We start from the raw sequence: 22,957 nt of genomic DNA, 5'->3' as shown, positions 1-22,957 counted from the left end.
GTTTAATTTTGTAAGTTCGAAGTAGTATTTCGACCAAAGTGTGTAAATACTTTCAGGAACAGATTCATCCCAACTTATCTTGAGTTTCCAGAGCTCTTTAAGAATAATTTTCGATGTAACTGTTACGGGTGAAAGTAACCCCAAAGGATCAAATATTTGTGCTGTACAGGATAAAATCTGTCTTTTGCTAATCTTTAAGTTAATTGTGGAGATATTTATAGAATATTGTAGGGAATCACAAGACGGATTCCAAAGTAATCCTAGTGTTTTGTTATGTTCGTCAGAACCAAAATGCAAAAAATCAGGATCAGAATGATTTTGTAGAGACGAATCATTGGTAGTCCATTTTCTCAGAGGAAAACCGTAGGAAGATAATAAATATGAAATAGTTTCCTTGATTTCTCGGAGTTCTTCCGATGTGTCACAACCAGTTAATAGATCATCTACATAAAAATCGTGCAAAATTATAGAGGAAAATTTTGGGTATTCGGAAATATGTCGATGAGCAATTTCATGAAGAGACCTAATGGCAAGAAACGCTGCTGATGCAGTACCGTAGGTAACAGTATTCAGTGTATAAGCAGAAATTTCATCATTTTTATTAAATCTCCAAAGGATCTTTTGAAGGTAACGTTGTTCAGGAGTAAGAAAAACCTGACGATACATTTTAGTTATATCTGCACCCATTACGAATTTATGTTGACGAAATCTAAGTAAAATGTAAAATAAATTATCTTGTAAATGAGGGCCGACATACATGATGTCATTTAATGAGTAGCCTGTGGTAGTTTTCGCACTACCATCAAATATAACTCTTAACTTTGTAGTGGTTGAAGTTTCTTTTAAAACGCAGTGATGAGGTAAGAAGAATCCAGAATTATCATTAGTGTCATTTATTAGGGACATGTGACCAAGTTTAATGTACTCACGTATGAAGTCATGATATTCTAATTTCAATTGAATGTTATTTTCAAGTTTTCTCTCTAAGTTTAAAAAACGTTTTTTGGCAGTAGTTAGAGAATCCCCTAAAACTGATGGAGATTCCTTTAGTGGAAGAGTAGTGATAAAACGACCATCACAATGGCGAGAAATATGCTGCTTAAAATGATTTTCACAATAGATGTCTTCTTCGGAAACAAACTTAGTTTTAGGACACTCCTCTAGTTCCCAAAACTTTGTGAGCTGTGAATCTAATTCACTGGTAGAAGAAAAGTAACAATTATGTTGGGGGTGGTGTTGAATATTTGTTGGAATTGGGCCAGAAATTATCCAACCAAGAGTGGTTTTTTGAATGATCGGTAACCCAGGACCAAGTTTGATTTGTCCCACGCTTAAAATATCCCAAAATGTGTCAGCTCCAATAAGAAGGTCTACTGGACCAGGTGTTTCAAAATTCTGGTCAGCTAGAAGTAATTTTGTTGGAATATTGAGCTGGGAACGATTGATCTGTATGTAAGGTAAATTACTTGTTATGTTGGGCAAAATTAGACAAGATATTTTTTTTGAGAAATTGTTAATATCTGATTTAAATGTTAGTGATGTCCGGAAGTTAATATTGTGAGTTAATTGATTAATTCCCGAGATCGAAGTGTTGATTTTTTCCTTTGAAAGTTGTAAAATATCACAAAATTTCTCAGATATAAAGTTGGATTGACTTCCGTTGTCCAAGAGTACTCTGCATTTATGTGAGTTGCCGAACTTGTCAAAAACGTTAACAACAGCAGTTGAAAGTAGAATATACGGTTTAATAGCAGTGTGAACACTTGAGCTTATATGATGTGTTGAAGAGAAGTTAGAGGTAGAGGTAGATTCATTTGACTGCAGCCCAGTGTTTGGAACATTGGAAGGTAATGAAGATTGAGAAGAATTGTTTTCTGTGGAAACTGAATTTGAGGATTGTGAATTCTCGAAGTGTAACAGAGTGTGATGGATCTTTCCACATTTTCTACAACCAGTAGAACGACAATCCTTAGTACGATGGCATGTGCCAAGACAATTAAGGCATAAACGTAGACGTTTTGCATTGTTTAACCTATTAGTAGGATTTAGTTTTAAGAAGTCAGGACAATAATATATTTTATGTTCCTTGTTACAAAAGTTGCATTTAAACCTATTCTCTGTGTTAGAAACAAAGGCTCTTGTTTCAGACTTATTACCTTTGTATCGTGGTGAATTTTGATCCTGTTTATTATCATTGTAGTTATCTAATGACTCTAAGATACGACATCGTTCTTTTAAAAATTTCAGTAAATCATCTAAAACTGGTAGGTTGTCTTTACAATTTTGTGACTCCCAAGAGCGTCTTGTTGAGTTATCAAATTTAGTTGTTAACAAATAAATAATCAAATCATCCCAGTGTTTAGTGGGGCGTTTTAAAACTTCTAAAGCACGTAAATGTTTTTGTGTATTGTCTAGAAGTTGTCTGAGACCTTCATTTGATTCTTTTGTGACTAGTGGTAGATTAAAGAGAGCTTTAATGTGATTGTTTACAAGTAACTGTTTATTTTCAAATCTTTCGATCAATAAACTCCAAGCAATGTCGTAGTTTGCATCGCAGACTTGCAAAGATTTAATAGTGTCGGCAGCTATGCCACGTAATGACAGACGTAAGTAATGAAACTTTTGTACATTGGAAAGTGAAGTATCATCATTAATAATAGAATTAAAACTGTCGCGAAAGAAGAGGAATTGATCAAACGATCCATCAAATGTAGCTAGATTCAATGGAGGTAACTTAATGTTGCTTGTATTTGTAGGCCTAGCTGCTATTGAACCATTGACACTACGTGAATCAGACGTTTCAGTAGGTCGTCTAGATAAAATAAGTTTTTTGATGTCAGATATTATTTTAAAATATCTGTCCTCAAAAGTCTGCCTTTCAATGGCATGTAATGTGTCATAATTTTTCTCGCAGTCAGGATCATCAGTTTCAATAAGCAGCTGAACCTCATTAAAAACATCTAAAAGCTCTTCGGCTTTGGATAATCGCATTTCTAAATCTACGAGGTCGATAATTTCATTATTTTCTATACTTCGAAAATATGTTGTTAAACGTGTAAGAGCACCTTTAGTGGCCATTCTCTTTGTTTTGTTTTGGTCTGACATTTTTGACAATATGACCAAAATCTATGAAGATGCAAAATAATAAAATAATTATGTATGTGCGTTAATTAAATTATGTAATTTTAGTAATCTAATGTGTGTGACGTATATTATTATACAGATATAAACAATCAAAATGTGTTTGATGTTTCAAGAAATAAATATTTGATCTTCGATGAATGTAATTAAATTGCCCAGAAAACGGCAATAAATGTTTTGTGATTCAAATATTATTATGTACGTAAGAATTATTATTAACGTTTAGTTACGATCTGTCATAATAAAATAAAAAATCAGTTAGCACATTCACAATGAATACGAGAGTAGGTAAAACGTCAAATAATATGTCACTATTCGAAATAAATATATTAATTTAGATTGAAACTCATGTACTCATGTTCAGTATTCAGTGTTGTAAATGTAGCTTCCTGGGGTTGATACAGCGGGTCAAGTACGACGTCGGTTTGTAGAATGTAAAGCTGCTATTTTCTTTGTAGTTCTGCTGGCACTGTAGATTCGCAGTTCGAAGGACCAATAAATGTGGATTTGGTGAAGAATTTTCAGAATTTCACGTAAATTTTAATACAACAGATCTAAAACAAATTACAATAACTTGAATGTAAGGAGTAAAAATGTTCGTTCATCGAAGCGTTGGTTTTGTGTGTATTCTCGTCGTTATGTACTTTTTCGTCACCCAGTAACCCTGGCGAATGAACTTGGGTCACTTCGTTCGGCAATCTTCGGTAATACGCACTTGTACAATAATTGGCAGAGTCTAATAAATTTCAAAGTCAATGTACTTAACAGTTATAAACAACATCAACTCATTTCAAAACAAAATTTAATAGGTTTCATATATTATTATTTAATAACAAGTCGATATAACAACTGAGGATAGTATAAATATAACGTTTATATTTTTTATTCATAATACCGGTTTTAATACCGGGATCCCGGTTTTTGAAATTTTAAATACCAAATACCGGTATTGAGATTTTGGCTCGGTATTGTAAGCCCTATATACAGGGCTATCCGTATTGACAGGGTGACACAAACTTATGTTTTTTTTAAATAGAACACCCTATATATTTTTACGTTTTTGGATTCTCCTGTACGTCTACTTTCCTAAAATATAGGCTTTTGTAGTAATATACGAAGTAGTTTAAAAGATTATTACGTTTTTTGTTAATTTCGTAGCAATATTCATACCCTGTAGAATTGTATTAACTTGACATAAAAATTTCTATTTATATTGAAAATATTTTTAATATAGTCTACTATTGTTAAACATTATTAATATAGAGAAACGTTTAGTTTTAGTATACAAGGTTGGTCAAAACTAGGAATGAGTATTTTTTGAGCTTCCTTAAATGGATTTTAGTATAGTATTTTGGTATTGTGAACCAACAAATTTGTGATAGTTATAGAGCAATAACACTACTAAGCACAACGTATAAAATATTGACTTCAATAATAAGAAAAAGATTGTCGAAGTTCACGAAGAAGAGAGTGGGACAGTACCAATGTGGAGTCACAGAAGGAAGATATATGGAGGAAGAAAGAATAATGGAAAAAGCAAATGAATACAAACTGGAATTAGAAATGCTAATCATCGACTTCAAACAGGCATTTGATTCGATTAAGAGAAAACAACTAACGATTGCCCTGGAAAAATTAAAAATCCCACATAAACTCAGAAAATTAATAAATATGACAATGAGAACTACCAAAATTAGCATAAAAACGCAAAGAGGCGAGACAGATAAATTCATTATAAATAAAGGAGTGAAACAAGGGGATGCCTTATCCACTGTTTAATCTAAATTTAGAATATGTACTACGAAATATAAACAAAGGAAACCTAAGAACAAGAGGTGGACAAATAATCGCCTACGCAGACGACATTGTTATTATTGCAAAAAATAGAAACATAATGAAAGATATGCTAAAAGAAATAAAAAAAATGGGAGACAATGGGACTCAGATTAAATGAACAAAAGACAAAAATATTAAGACTAGGGAAAACAGCAATAAAAGGAAAATCCAAAATAGGAAATTCAGAGTTTGAAGATGTAGAACATTTCAAATACCTAGGAGTGACAATAAGCAAAACGGGTGAAAGAATACAGAAATAAAAGAAAAAATATTGGCAGCGAATAAAGCTTATTTTGCAAATAAAACACTACTTAAAAGCAAAATACTGTCTATTAAAACCAAAATAAGAATGTATAACACCATAATTAGAGCAATATTATTATACGCAGCGGAAACAATGACGATGACTAAAAAAGATGAAGAAAAGTTAAGAATAGTGGAGAGAAAGATCATGAGAACCATACTGGGACCAATCAGAACAGAGCAAAATGAATATAGAAGCCGAACAAATGCAGAGATTAAGAAAGTACTAAAAGGAGATATCGTGACCAAAATAAAGCAATGCAGAGTTAGATAGTTAGGTCACATCTGGCGGGCAGGAGATGAAGCAGTGATATATACTATGATAGAATGGAATCCAGTAGGAAGAAAGAAAAGAGGAAGACCAAGATCAAAATGGTTGCAAGAAGTTGAAGAAGACTTTTGCTGCTCTTTTATTTTTTTTAATATTCGATGTTTCGTTAACTTCACATGAAGTAAGCGAATCACAACAGCAAAAAACGTTTCAAATTCAAATCGAGTTGGTGCTGAATTTGCCGCTTTTTGCCGTTAATTAGTTGTGAAAAAATTAATTTTGCCGCGTTTTTATTTTTTTTAATATTAGGTGTTTCGCTTATTTCAAAAAGGGTGGGGAATTAGTGCGAAGAAGTCCAATTACTCATGTATCGTAAGAGATACGAAAAATGTTATTAGGTAAAAGTTGGTCCCCAGACAGGACCATAATTTAAAAATATTTTGAAATATACAGGGCTATCCGTATTGACAGGATTCCACAATCTTATGCTTTTTTTAATAGAACACCCTGAATATTTTTACATTTTTGAAGTCTCTTTTCCTAAAATATAGGCTTTTGTAGTAATATATATGAAGTAGTTTAAAAGATAATTAAGTGCGGTTTTTTTAAATTTCGTAGCAATATTCACACCCTGTAGAATTGTAGTAATTTGACATAAAAATATTTATTTATGTTCAAACGATTTTAATATATGTATTCTACTATTGTTAAACATTATTAATATAGAGAAACGTTTAGTTTTAGTACACAGGGTTGGCCCAAAGTAGGAATGAGTATTTTTGGAGTTTTCTTAAATGATACTTTTTTATTTCTAAGCATTCCCTATACCCTACAGGACACTACCTAAGTGTAAAATGCGAAAATGTATTGTTTAATTTTTGTGTATTATCTACTTGTCGATTGATTAGCGAATGGTGTTCAAATTTCTTTATATCAGGTAATCAGGTGTCTTGCAGTGAAATAATATATTTTGCGATAACAACGCGAGACATTCATTATGTTTTGTATTATAAATACCGGCTGAATTGCATTTTCAAATAAAGAACCTTTTTATTCATTGTTTCCTACTGTTCTACTGAAACAGTAGAACTATTCTTTGGTAGTTAGTCACAATAATTATATTGTATCTATGTTTTTGTATAATTTAAATATACACGGGGAAACAAAGAAGTACAGATGTTGACATTTTAACGGTTAATGGCAGAGAGCGACAATAATTATTGGTGTATGTTTGTCGTTTCGATTTACACTCCGGAAATCATTCTCAAAAAAGATTATTCTACAAATTCTGGAAACATTTTATAACCCTTAATCAAATCAGGTCATAAAATCTTCACAGTACCTATTTTTAGAATAAGGTTTTTTGAGAACAATTTCCGCAGTGGAAATCAAAACGTCAACCATTAGTTATTTAAATATCTATTTTTATTACACCAATAATTACGGATCAATCTCATTTAAACATAATATACATAAACATATAGAGTGAGGACGTTTGAGTTGGAATAAATTCATTATTTCGAGAATGGGCGAATTTGTAGAGAAATCCTGAGACAGGTCGATTTTTATTTTTAAATTATGACTTTTTAGCATATATACTATACTAGTGACGTCATCCATCTGGGCATGATGACGTAATCGATGATTTTTTTAAATAAGAGTTGGGGTTGTGTGATAGCTCAATTGAAAGGTTATTTAATTCTCTATTCAGTAGTATAAATATTAACATAATTATTTATACAGGGTGTACAATTTTTTTTATTATTAAAATTATTTACACATAAAGAAGAATGTAAGCAATTTAGTTAATTCAAAATACATTTTACTGCTGTCAGAAAAACAGTTTATAATGTTTATTTCACAAATAAACATTGCTTTTCGCTTAAATTCAATGTTAAAACTGCTAAGAGACAGATGGGTGTCAGTTTTAACGTTGAATTTAAGCGAAAAACAATGCTTATTTGTCAAATAAACATTTCATTCTGTTTTCTGACAGAATTCAAATGTATTTTGAAATAAATGAATTACGTACATTCTCCTTTTTGTCTCAATTATTTTAATTCAAGAAAAAATTGGACACCCTGTATAAATAATTATGTTAACGTTTATATTACTGAATAGAGAATTAAATAACCTTTCGAATGAGCTACCACACGACTCCTACTCTCATTTAAAAAAAATCATCCATTACGTAATCACGCCCAGATGTATGACGTCACTAGTGTGATATATATGCTAAAAAGTCATAATTTCAAAATAAAAATCGACCTGTCTCAGGATTTCTCTCCAAATTGGCTCCTTCTCGAGATAATGAATTTATTCCAACTCAAACGTCCTTACTGTATAAAATATTTGAAATAAAATATAAAAGGAGGGGGTAAATATATGAATTTATATTTTATAATAATATTATAAAATATATGAATTTATATTTTATAATAATATTATAAAATATAAATTCATATATTTACCCCCTCCTTTTATATTTTATTTAAAGTTTTTTATAATAATATTATAAAATATAAATTCATATATTCAGCCCCTCCTTTTATATTTTATTTCAAGTATTTTATACAGTAAGGACGTTTGAGTTGGAATAAATTCATTATACTATTAATAATATTATAAAATATAAACTCATATATTTACCCCCTCCTTTTATATTTTATTTCAAGTATTTTATACAGTGAGGATATTATGTTAGATGAAATTATATTATGTTTTAAGTAGGATATCCATAAATTAATAATAATCTATTCGTACCGCGTACCACTAGAAGCGTCAATCATGACCCAAAAGAGTTGTGCGGAGATGCAAGTCTACCAGACGTATCCTACGAAATTATCGTGCAGCGTTATCAGAATTATAAAAGAAGAAAAATATGTTACAATATCGTAAAAAAGTGGTACCATTCAGCATTCAGCACAAGCTTGATTTCAATTTGAGACAATATTCGCTGTTGTAATTCACCAAGTTCATATCTATGAAGTTATTGAAAAGTAGAATATTAAGAAATTAAAAAAGCGGCAAAATTTATTTTTTTTCGCGACTAATGAGCGGCAAAAGCGTCAAATTCAGCACCAACTCGATTTGAATTTGAAACATTTTTTGCTCTTGTGATTTGCTAACTTCATATGAAGTTAGCGAAATATCGAATATTAAAAAAAGCGGCAAAATTAATTTTTCCACAACTAATGAGCGGCAAAAAGCGGCAATGTCAGCACCAACTCGATTTGAATTTGAAACATTTTTTGCTGTTGTGATTCGCTAACTTCATATGAAGTTACGAAACATCGAATATTAAGAAAAATAAAAGAGCAGCAAAATTAATTTTTTCACAACTAATTAACGGCACAAAAGCGGTAAATTCAGCACCAAGTCGATTTGTATTTGAAACATTTTTTGCTGTTGTGATTCGCTAACTTCATATGAAGTTAGCGAAACATCGAATATTAAAAAAAAATAAAATGGCGGCAAAATTAATTTTTCCACAACTAATGAGCGGCAAAAAAGCGGAAAGTTCAACACCAACTCGATTTGAATTTGAAACGTTTTTTGCTGTTGTGATTCGCTAACTTCATTAACTTCATATGAAGTTAGCGAAACATCGAATATTAAAAAAATAAAAGAGCGGCAAAGTCTTCTTCAACTTCTTGCAACCATTTTGATCTTGTTCTTCCTCTTTTCTTTCTTCCTACTGGATTCCATTCTATCATAGTATATGTCACTGCTTCATCTCCTGCCCGCCAGATGTGACCTAACTATCTAACTCTGCATTGCTTTATTTTGGTCACGATATCTCCTTTTAGTACTTTCTTAATCTCTGCATTTGTTCGGCTTCTATATTCATTTTGCTCTGTTCTGATTGGTCCCAGTATGATTCTCATGATCTTTCTCTCCACTATTCTTAACTTTTCTTCATCTTTTTTAGTCATCGTCATTGTTTCCGCTGCGTATAATAATATTGCTCTAATTATGGTGTTATACATCCTTATCTTGGTTTTAATAGACAGTATTTTGCTTTTAAGTAGTGTTTTATTTGCAAAATAAGCTTTATTCGCTGCCAATATTTTTTCTTTTATTTCTGTATTCTTTCACCAGTTTTGCTTATTGTCACTCCTAGGTATTTGAAATGTTCTACATCTTCAAACTCTGAATTTCCTATTTTGGATTTTCCTTTTATTGCTGTTTTCCCTAGTCTTAATATTTTTGTCTTTTCTTCATTTAATCTGAGTAGATTAAACAGTGGATAAGGCATCCCCTTTTTTCACTCCTTTATTTATAATGAATTCATCTGTCTCGCCTCTTTGCGTTTTTATGCTAATTTTGATAGTTCTCATTGTCATATTTATTAATTTTCTGAGTTTATGTGGGATTTTTAATTTTTCCAGGGCAATCGTTAGTTGTTTTCTCTTAATCGAATCAAATGCCTGTTTGAAGTCGATAATTAGCATTTCTAATTCCAGTTTGTATTCATTTGCTTTTTCCCTTATTCTTCCTTCCTCCATATATCTTCCTTCTGTGACTCCACATTGGTACTGTCCCACTCTCTTCTTCGTGATCTTTGACAATCTTTTTCTTATTATTGAAGTCAATATTTTATATGTTGTGCTTAGTAGTGTTATTGATCTATAATTATCACAAATTTTGTTGGTTCACAATACCAAAATACTATACTAAAATCCATTTAAGAAAGCTCAAAAAATACTCATTCCTAGTTTTGACCAACCTTGTATACTAAAACTAAACGTGTCTCTATATTAATAATATTTAACAATAGTAGACTATATTAAAAGTATTTTCAATATTAATAGAAATTTGTATGTCAAGTTACTACAATTCTACAGGGTGTGAATATTGCTACGAAATTAACAAAAAACGTAATTATCTTTTAAACTACTTCGTATATTACTACAAAAGCCTATATTTTAGTAAAGTAGACGTACAGGAGAATCCAAAAACGTAAAAATATATAGGGTGTTCTATTTAAAAAAACATAAGTTTGTGTCACCCTGTCAATACAGATAGCTCTGTATATTTGAAAATATTTTCAGATTATGGTCCTGTCTAGGCACCAACTTTCAACTAAATAACTTTTTTTCGTATCTCCTACGATAAACGAGTAATTGGACTTCTTCACACTAATTCCCCACCCTTTATGAAATTAGCGAAACATCGAATATTAAGAAAAATAAAAGAGCGGCAAAATTAATTTTTTCACAACTAATTAACGGCAAAAAAGCGGCAAATTCAGCACCAACTCGATTTGAATTTGAAACATTTTTTGCTGTTGTGATTCGCTAACTTCATATGAAGTTAGCGAAACATTGAATATTAAGAAAAATAAAAGAGCGACAAAATTAATTTTTTCACAACTAATTAACGGCAAAAAAGCGGCAAATTCCCATTGTGCTTGTCATAATATTTGCGAGAAGTGATTCGCTAACTTTATGTACATTTAATTATGTTATTTAGGTATGTGATATCTACGTTGCACCTCTCATTTTAAAAAATTAATTACTCAGTAATGTGACAACCGATTTTGAAAAACCTTATATCGTTGGATAGGTTAATGACCTTTCTTTCAATTTACAAAAAAATATACTGGGTGTTCCATTAAAAAAAATTCAACAACTTTTTTTCAAAAATCCGCCATTTTTATTTTCGTATTTGAAAGCGATATAAAAAATTCAGTCCATTCAGAGAAAACTTTTGCTAAAATAAAACATTTCAGCGAAAACCGCATATTTCTATCTTGAGTCGTTTAGAAGTTATAGGCAGTTAAAATGGGGGAAAATATAAGTGGACACCCGGTATAAGCGATTGAAAATTTTGAAAATTGCGAAATCGACCATTTTTAACCCTAAATCGGACATTTAACTAAAAATTTCAATGTTGCCAAGGTGGGTAGATATTCTTTAAACATTGATTGATGAAATCCTGAAGAGTTTTTTGCAATACAATATCGAAAACCCCTTTGTTTTTTTAATTGCTAATCAAGCGGGCGCAACACTGTAGGATAAGTGAGGACGTTTGAGTTTGCATAAATTCATTATCTCGGGAAAGGGCAAATTTGAAAAGAAATCCTTAGACAGGTCGATTTTGTCGAAACTGTTCGATGCAAAAAAAATAATTTTAGGAAAAACCCCTAATCTTTCCCCACGCCTGGCAAGGTCTTATGCTCTTCAGCATCGCCTGTCATTGTACACATTTTTTTCTAAATGACTTACTCAAACACATACTTAAATTTAAACTTTACAGGAGAAAGTTTATTTTTCCCCTAAACTATGCACTTTTCGATTCACCTGGTAGATACACGTGCAGGGCTCATGCCTGCCAGGTCATGGTTTTTAGCCTTGGTGTGCTATGAATTATCACTATGCAAATTTCTAGCCTTACAGGAAGACTGTTAGTCGGAGGGTTCACTAGCTCTTTTAGACTATACAGCAAGCTACAGAAAATTCTTCCTTGTGGATTTTATCAAAAAGAAGCCGCATCTCGCATCGCAATAAAAACTGGCTGATCGAAAAAATGCTAAGAGGCAAAAAGTTTTAAAAACATTGTGTTTAACTAATGGTACTGCAATGTAATTTGAACGTACACAAACATTTGGGGGATTTAAGGGAACAAAACCCCCTTACAATTTTTATGTTAACATATTAAAAAGGAAGCCGCATCTCGATAAAAACTGGCTTGTCGAAAAATACTGGGGCAAAAAAGTTTTAAAAACATTGTGTTTAACTAATTGTACTACAAAAATATTTCAATGCAAACATGCACACAAAAGTTTGGGGGTTAAGGGAACAAAAACCTCATAAAATTTTTATGGGATGTTCAAATTTCACTGTTATTTTTTTAAGATGCTCTTGCCGTAAGAATACCACATGTCCATTTTCAATAAAAAATATTCAATAGTTTTCGATATCTTCGAAAAAATCGATTTTTATTTTGTAACTTCAAAGGGATGTAACTTTATTTATGTGCACATTTGTACTAAGGTAAGTAAAGTTCAATCGAACCATTTTTGGTCCCAGAATATTTGAGTTAATTTATGACCTGCCTTTTTGTTACACCCTGTATATGTATGTACTTACAGTATATAACTCCCTTAATTGATGTTCCAACCTTCTTTTAGCAGGTCTCAGGTCATGTGAATTTAAAATTTGTTCCATGGATGGTCTGCTTGTGTGAATCAGTACTTTCATTCGTGAAAGTATCACTAAGAGTTTAGTAGTAACTCCTAAAAAGTAATTAACGAAGATAATAGTATAGAATTATTAATATAGATATTTATAAGATGTTGTTTCATCGACTTCGAAAAAGTATTCGACAGGGTCCGACATAAAAAACTAATAGAATTATTGAAAAACAGATATAAACAGACGAGATTTACGAATTATCATCAATGTGTATTGGAATTAAAAGGTCAATAAGATAGAAGAACAAGAGTCCGAGAAAATTGATATAAAGAGAGGAGTAAGACAGGGCTGTGTTCTGTCGCCAATACTATTTAACGTATACAGTGAAGCCATATTTCAGGAAGCGATAGCGGATCTAAGTGAAGTAATCTCTATAAACGGAAGAATAGTAAATAACATAAGATTCGATGATGACACCGTTATAATGGCAGATATCCTGGAATCGCTGCAAGAATTGGTAAATAGAATTAACGATTATTGTATTAGATATGGACTAAAAATATACAAGAAAAAAACTAAATTTATGATTGTCTCAAAAACAGAACATGGAAATGAAAGGTTAATGATAGAGCAAAACCAAATAGAATAAGTAAAGACATACAAATATCCGAGAACCAGGGTTGATGACAAAAATGGCCAAAGCAAGTAAATTAAAGTCCGAATTGAAACTGCAAGGCAAGCAGTTATAAAAATGAAGACAGTGCTTACAAACAAAGACTTTTAGTTACCTCTCAGATTGATGGCTCTAAGTTGCTACATATTTTCTATACTACTATAGGGAATGGAAACTTTCACATTGAAGAGACAACACATAAGAAAAATAGAAGCATTCAAAATGTGGTGTTACAGAAGAATATTGAAAATTCAGTGAGTTCAAAGGATTACCAATGTTAAAGTAAAGTAAATTACGACGTTTAAATATGGAATTAGAAATTATAAAGAGTATAAAAACAAGAAAACTGGAATATTTGGGTCACATAACCAGAGGAGAAAAATATGAGTTGCTGAGAATTATTATGCAAGGAAGGATCCAAGGAAGAAGACGCATCTCCTGACTGAGGAACCTTAGAAAATGATTTAATTGTAGTTCATTACAACTATTCAGGGCAGAAGTCAACAAAGTGACTACAGCCATTATGATATCCAACTTCCGATAGGATATGGAACTTTAAGAAGAAAATATAATATACAATTTCAAAAAATCCAGTAAAATTATGTCTTGGAGTTGAGATATCCAGTCACCATATTTCTTTATTTTTTCGGCAATAATCAGTACTTACTTTTGGTAATACGAGTTTCTTCTATGATCCCTGAAAGAGTTTGCGCGAATTCATATACGTCAACTGAAGAGCGTTCTCTGCGATCAATAATTGTTGCGTCTGCTAAACTGTCAAAAACTGTTCTTCTGTAGATATGACGTGGCTGTAAAAAAATGTTACACTCAGAAAGCGCCGATAAACGTGAAAATTTTTATAGTTAGATGTGGAAAATGCCTTCTAGATTGAAATAATTTATTTTTATTTTCCAGTGATTCTAAATTTACAAAACACTGCAAAACTTTAAGTAATGTCTAAGTCTACCAAATAGGAACAATATCACCACACTACATCAGGATACCACAGTTATACGGAGTTCCAAAAACTTACAAAACTCTTCAGATCAATTTACAGCAGCATTGGTTCTCCTTGCATCTAACTGTCAAAATTCCTTCTGGACAAAATACAGCCTCTATCAGATAACACAACATCTTTTAACAAAAACTCAAACAATTCTGGCAAAAAATGCAGAGATATATTATAATTCCAACAATATGCTACTCAGTTTTGAAATTTCTTTTTTCCAATGTACCGCTGGAAAAAACTTTGAAAATAAGAGGCACACTAAAGAGAGATGATACATTGATATCAAAAACCAAACTGAATGTATCAAATGTCATGGAGGTAATAACACTTTGCACATTTAACACTTATTTTCAACTAGATAATGACTAGATAGATTGTTATAAACAAAATTTCAGATTAGCTATGGGCTCATTTTTATCTCCATTATTAGCTGATACATTTATGGAGGATATTGAACAAAACACAGTACACAAACAAGTCAAACAAGCCACATGATGGAGGAGATATTTAGATGATGTGTTCTACGTTTGGCCTCAAGGACCATAAGCATTGAATAAATTTCTGATGGACATCAACAATAAAGAAAAATTAATAAAATTCACCATGGAACTAGAAAACGATAATTCATTTTTTTTTTCAAGACGTGTTAATTACAAAAGAAGACACAGAAATCCCGAAGCACCTGCTTCATTAAGAGTTTATTTCAGGAGAAAAAAACCTGCTAAGAAAGATTTGGATAACTTACCTCCTTCATGTCATATATATTTCCAAAATCTCCTAACTTGAAGCTTTTTCTGAGTATCATGATGTTGTCGGCCTTGACGTCATAATGAACTATGCTTCTCTTATGCAGGTACTGTAATGCGTTGCCTATGTCAAGCAGGCAGTCCCATAACAAAGTTTCTTGTAGAGTATCTTTTTTGTCAACTACAAATTTTGATAGACTTGTTTGGCATGGTTCTATGACCATGTATGCATTATGGTCCTCATACCAAGCCGTATAGTATTTAACAAGGTTAGGATGAAACCCAACTTTTTCGTTATTTCTAACCTCATTGTATATGTATCGTGTGGGTAATGCGGATTTTATTTTTTTTATAGCGTATCTTCTCTTTGTAAAATTTTGTATCACATAGAAAACATCGCCAAAAGCTCCTGATCCTGCATACTTAATCTCCGTATAAATTTGTTGGTAATAGGATCCGTCTAATGATGGATCATATTCTGATTCAAGACTAACTAAAATAAAAAATATTTTCTCATATATACTAAAGCTAAGTATAAAAATATTCCGCAGTTAGATAAAGAAGTAGAATTTTTGGTCAACGATATTCAGCAAGCAGCTTAGGTTTGGAAAAAATGGAGGAGAAGCCTTGTACAGTTCTATATACAAGCTAATTCAAGACATTTTTCCAGAAGCAATGCCAGATGAATGGAAAGAAGGAGTTATTGTACCAATCCACAAAAAAGGAAACTAAAAGCAATGTACTTACTACCTATCAATGCGGATTATCAATGCGGATTTAGACCGGGCCGCTATACTATTAACCAGATATTCACAATAAAACAGATAATAGAAAATGCTGGGAGTTTGATCGTGAGCTTCATCAGATGTTCATAGATTTTAAACAAGCATTTGATATAGTATTCAGGGCTAGACTGTGGACAGCGATGCAGGAACTTGGCTTTCCAAAAAACTAGTTGGTTACGATGTAAAGTGAGAGTTGGACAACAATACTTGGAGAAATTCGAAATAACGAATGGACTATAATAATATAATATCGTATAGCATTTTTGCTGGGGAGATCCTTTCGGACAGTTCCGGCGCCATTTAAATATTTAACCCTGTTTTAAGTAACTAGTGCCGATGTACACTAGCCCAGGGGGACCGACGGTTTAACGTGCTCTCCGAGGCACGGTGAGACGGCTCGTGTCATTATTGGAAATGAAAATGGTTTGTCTTTGGCAGGGCTCGAACCCACGTGCACTGGCGTATGAGGCCAGCGATTATGCCGTTACTCCACGGCCGCTCACAACAATGGACTATAACAGGGAGATGCAGTTTCACCACAACTCTTCAACTTAGCTCTGGAACACATAATCAGAAGTGCAATAATCGAAAACCGAATAAAGTATTTCATCGAGAAGGACCAAACTTACTACTGGCATTTGCAGACGATATCGATTTAATTGGAAACACCCGAATAAGGATGAAGGAGACTTTCGTGACGTTCGAGAAGGAAGCAGAGAACATGGGGCTCCAAATCAATGAAAACAAGACGCAATATATGTATATGAGCCGCAATAGCAAAAGCAGAGACAGAATCGGTCAGAACATCACCATCGATGACTTTAACTTTGAGCGCCTTTGGGAATTTAAGTATCTTGGAACAACAATAACTGAAGAAAATAACGGATCACAAGAAATAAACAATAGGATACAGGCCGGCAACAGATGTCTTTTTGCCCTCCAAAACCTTATAAAATCGAAACAACTAACAAGACGTACGAAAATACAAGTGTATAAAACAAGCATACGACCCGTTGTGATGTATGGAAGCGAAATGTGGACGATAACAAAGGCAAACAAAGCAAGACTCCGTGTTTGGAAAAGAAAAATCCTAAAGAAAATCTTTGGGCCTGTGCTGCAAATAAGCATCAGGACAATATGGGATAAGAACTAACAAAGACCTCGAAGAACTTTACCCAAACGCCAACATTATAAAATAAATAAAGGCCACAAGACTCCAATGGGTAGGGCACCTCAGAAAACATTCTGACCGAAGAACAGTAAGACTGGCGTAGGAGGAAGTACCAACTGGAAGAAGACCACGCGGACACCCTCGACTCCGGTGGCCAGATAATATAGCAGGAGACCTGAACACTATGGACGTGGAGCATTGGATGGAGGTTGCTGAAGACAGAGAACAGTGGAGGCATGGTATCGAGTCTGCTAAAACCCACAAAGAGTTGTAATGCCACGGAGTAAGTAAGTAAACTTAGAAAAACAAACCTAGTTTAAACGGAAACAATTATTCAAACCAAATAAAGAACATGATAATTCAGAAAAGGAAGCTGAGAAGAATTTTGCAATAAACAAGGGCTCCTTCTCCACCAAATGGTACAAGTCAACAGCTCAAAAAGACTATCCTACAACTAAAGAATGATTTAATCAAGTATTACTTAAAGGAGTTAATAGATAACGGTAGCACTGATTAGTCCTCATGGAAAGCTACTAAAAGACTAACAAATTGAAAAGACTATATTTCAGACCTCAAAGAAATTAGAGCAAGTGTCGGATAAGGCAGTGTGTTGGGTCTGATCATATACGTATGATATGTTTGTACCGGAAGACAACACAGTGGCCACCTTTGCTGATGATACAGCTATCCTAGCAGTAGGGAAGATTAGTGAAGGGTCGAAATAGTAGTTCTAGTTGTCCTAGTTCACAAATGGGGAACATAGTTCACCAAATCTATGGATCCACAAAATATGGAGAATTAGGCTGAATGAATATTTAGGTATAACAGTAGATGGCAAACTACACTGGAAAGCTCACATCAAGCAAAAAAGGGAAGAACTAAATATAAGGTACAAAATAATGTATTGGCTAATCGAAAGAAACTCAAATTTGTCCATCCAAAATTGATTACTACTTCACAAACAAATATTGAGACCTGTATGGACTTAGAATGCCCACTATGGAGATATTCTACAGCTAGACTAAGCAATGATACAATAAGACACTTATTCCAAAACAGAATACTGAGAAACATTGACCTCCATAAGGACCTAGGAATAGAACGTATGGATATAATCATCAAGAAGACGGCAAGAGGTCAACAATAATTAAATAAATGGTAGAACAGCACACATCGTTTTCCTTCTGGTTACGAATTGGTATTCAACAGAGTGATACAGGCCTGTTTCTGTATCTCGACGTCATCTTCCACCCGAGTAGAACACGAATCCGTAAACAGAAGGCAATCGATGTGTCTTAGGAAATTCACAATTTCAATGAATATAATTAAATAATTTAAAAACATTACCTTGTATAAGGCTATATGCAGGTGTTGCTCCTTTCTTGGGTGGTTCAGCTTTCTTGACCAGTTCACCCAGGAAGTCAGTTTTCTTCTCGCCAGGATCCTAAAAACGAATATTAACAATACAGTAGAAAATTCAAATATTTAGGCAAGCTGTGAATAGATTAAGAATCACCATAATTATTTTTAACCTCCGATAGAGGAAGGAGACTTAAGTACAAATTTTGAAATTGTAAAAGTCTAATGTGTACAGTTTAAATAGTCTACTATTCGCAGATGATATAGTGCTTATAGCCAATAATAAAAATAAAATGCAGAAAACTTAATATGTATAAGGACTGAAGAAATTGAAAATGAACATAGACAAAAACAAAATAATGATAATAAATAACAAGGAGGACCTATAAAAAGTATCAACCTATGAATACCTCGGGAGTATAATAACTGACGACGGGAAAATACACGATGAAATTGCAAACAGAGGAAACAAATCAACACGAATATTTTACGTTTTAAATAAACCCATACTAGGACATAAAGACATACAAATGGAAGTGAAAAGGAAGATTCATAATATAATAATAAGACCAGTAATAATCTATGCAAGTGAAAATTGGACAATACAGAAGAAACATGAGTCAAAAATAGAAGCCATGGAGATGAAACACTTTAAAAAGATCGCAGGAAAATAAAAATGGGATACAATAAGAAATGGAGAAATAAGAAGAAAAACGGAAATAGAGCCAATAATATATCACATCCAAAATAAACAATGGTATGGACATGTGATAAGAATGAAACCAGAAAGGATGCCCAGGAAAATTCTGGAAATGGGAAACACGACAGAAAGGAGAAGAGGCCGTCCGCGAAAGAATTGGAGGGATCAAATAGAGTATATAGGAAATGTACGAGGGAAAATGAAAGAAGATATGAAACGTCTATCCAAAAACAGAAAAGCGTGGAAAAATGGGTGAAAGAAACAACGGACCATAATCCGCCGTCGTATTAGGCGTAAGGAAAAAAGACAAGAAGAAGAAATGTACAAGTCGCAAAGTTATTTTATTTATGTTTAAGCCACAAAATTGTTTATAACTTAAAACAAATTATATAGGTTCTCTAGTTAACCGATTTTAATTTTTCAAAGTGCGATTGAAAGCTTGAGCTTTTTTCCACTATTTATAATGCTTATTTTGGGCCCAGCATAATTTTGCAAACTTAAACTTTTTTGCGGACCCTGGATTGCAAAATTATTATGCAAAAACTATTGAACCGATCCCAATGGAATTTGGAATACTTTTTTAGTATTATAAAGTTTTTCTAGGGGTCAAAAGCCTAAGAGTCGAAAGTATTTAAAGGAAAACCCCCATTTTTTGCACTTTTTTCTCCAATTATTGCTATTTTTAAACAAGAAAAATTAAATTTTCAATTCCTAGCTAGTCAATTATTATGTAAAATTGAAAAACGAAACTTTTTACCTTTTATATACATATATTTTTGTTTTTTTTAGGAGCAATATCTCTCGATTTATAGACGAAAATCTGGTGACACAAAGCAAAAAATTTTTAATTTCTTTTTAATCATGTTAAAAAAAATAAGCACAAGGTTTGCGACTGACGAAGATCGTGATTATTGATAGATAGAAGAAAGTTATTCCAGCAAAAAATAGACTCCAGTAAAAAGTTTTTACCAGTAAAAATAGTAAATTGTATAAATTAGCTTCAAAACAATATTTTATACGTTTATATGTTTGTAAAAATGTGGCCGTTTATAAATATACAGAGTGTAACAAAAACAGCAGGTCATAAAAATCACATATTCTGGTATCAAAATAGTTCGTTTGTACAAATAAAAAAAGTTAGAGCCATTTGTAGTTACAAAATGAAAACCAATTTTTTCCAATATATCGAAAACTATTAGAGAATTTTCATTGAAAATAGACATGTGGCATTCTTACGGCAGGATTTTTGCACCCCATGAAATTATTATTGCGGTACCATTAGTTAAACACAATGTTTTTAAAACTTTTTACCTGTTAGTACTTTTTCGCTAGCCAGATTTTATCGGGATATTTTGAACATTTATAAAATCCACCAGATATTTTTTAAATAGTTAAGTAAGAAGATAGAATATTATTTTCATTACATTATGCCAGGGGTCTATAATCTTACTTAAAAATGTGACAAAATGTCAAATGAATTTGCCAAACACGTTAAAAATATCTTGATAAAAACTGGCTTATCGAAAAAGTACCAAGAGGCAAAAAAGTTTGAGAATATTGCATTTAAATAAATGTACCACAATAATTATTATTGTGGTACTAATAATTATTATTATAATTATAATTTAATAAATCTTTGGGGGGTATAAGAGAACACAACCCCCCAAAAATTTTTATACGATGAACAAATTTGGCTGTTACTTTTTTTTAAGATGGTCCTGCCGTAAGAATGCCACATGTACAGTTTCAATAAAAAATCTCTAATAGTTTTCGATATATGTATTGGAAAAAATCGATTTTCATTTTGTAACTTCAAAGAGCTGTAACTTTTTTTAAGTGCACATTTGTTCTAAGGTAAGTTAGGTTCAATTGAACTATTTTTGGTCCCAGAATATGTGATTTAATGTATGGCGTGCCTTTTTGTTACACTCTGTATTGGTTACTTACCTCTTTTTTATTTTGTCTGTCCATTTTAAAACTATTTCAGTGGTAGTAATTTTACAACAGATTCTATAGGTGTTATTCAAGTGTCTATGGATTTGTATTCTCTAAAACAGTTACAAAATTACAATTTTTTAGCTTAACACAAGTAAAAAGAGATGGAAAACATACACAAATATAAATATTAGGAAGATGAAAAAAAGAAAGAGAAAAATGACTATAAACAGGAAATAATGAGGAATTGCAAAGAATAGAGCTGGAGAGAGAGAGCAATTTGATATGTAAGATAGATGGAAAGTACTAAAAGATACACTATAATATAAAACAGCAGAGAAAATTTGCTGAAAAAAGTCAATAAATAAATATGACAAGGGAACAGAATGGTGGAGTCAAGAAATAAAGAAAATAATAAAGGAGAAGAAGCAAGGCTGGAAAAAATATCAACAGAGTAGAGATGAAATTAACAAAGCAAGATATATAAAGAAATGTAATAGAGCAAAGACAAAAAGAAAACTTGAACTGGTTCGGCCACATAGAACAAATGGAGCAGAAGAGACTTACAAAGAAGGTACATGAAGCCAAAATGGCAAACAAAAGAAAAAAGGGAAGGATGAGGAAGACATGGATGGACCAGATCCATGATATAGGTGAAAGGAGAGACATGAAGGACCTGGCCACCAATAGAGGCGCGTGGAAAAAATGGATAAGAGGTGGAACCCTACATACGACTCCCTGAAAGTCCTAAGGATTATGAGAAACAAAAAGCGAAATAAGTGTTTTTAAATACTATCCTTGCCTTTTTATCTGTTTGGTTCATTTACTCACGGTCCTTTTACATACACATAGCTAACATGTCAAAGAAAAAAAGTGATATTGTGCCGATGTGTGCTTTTGTCCTAGGGGGAGTTTCACCCCTTCTCGGGGGTAAAACAATATACGTTCAAAATCAGTCTGGAAGTTCACTCACTAATTCCAAGTAACTTTTGTTCTATAGCGTTTTTCACTAAGTCAAAACTTTACTAGTGACAAAAATTCTTTTTGCATTCGATTCGTGAATGTGCCAGGAAACTTGGTGAACCGGAGCCATGATATAATATTGAAAGCATACAAAAAAATGTATTCTTAAAGTGCATCTCAAACAGACAATAAAAAAAATTCAGAACTCGTCAATTATCGACGGAAATGAGTTCAATTTTGTTACTCGATGGTTCTAGGGGTCACTGAAAACGAATATGACGTCAAAAGTGATCTCCGGAGTACCACGTGCCCAGGGTACCTACTGTTTAGTTCGTCTTATGGAGTTTTCGCCAAAAAATGTATTAAAAAATTAGTCAAAAATAATTACTCGGTGGTTTTTGGGGTCGCTTACGACGAATATGACATCGGAAGCGATCTCCGGAATATATGGTGCCCAGGGTACCTACTTCTTATCGAGTTTTCGGCAAATTCAATAAAAAATTAGCCAAAATTCATTATTCGGGAGTTTTTGGGTCGTTGATGACAAATATGACATCGGAAGTGATCTACGGAGTACCTGGTACCCAGGGTACCTACTATTTACCTCGTTTTCTGGAGTTTTCGACAAATTCATTAAAAAATTAGCCAAAAATCATTAGTCACGGGATAAACAGTAGGTACCCTGGGCACCAGGTACACCGGATATCACTTCTGATGTCATATTCGTCGTCAGAGACCCCAAAAACCCCTGAGTAATGAATTTTGACTAATTTTTTATTGAATTTGCAAAAAACTCCAGAAAACGAGGTAAACAGTAGGTAGGTACCCTGGGTACCAAGTACTCTGTAGAGCACTTCCGATGTAATATTCGTCGTCAGCGACCCAAAAATCCCCGAGTAATGATTTTTGGGTAATTTTTTAATGAA

Source organism: Diabrotica virgifera, chromosome 10 (assembly GCF_917563875.1).
Source record: "Diabrotica virgifera virgifera chromosome 10, PGI_DIABVI_V3a".
Taxonomy (NCBI): Eukaryota; Metazoa; Arthropoda; class Insecta; order Coleoptera; family Chrysomelidae; genus Diabrotica; species Diabrotica virgifera.
Note: the sequence above shows the minus strand (reverse complement) of the source record.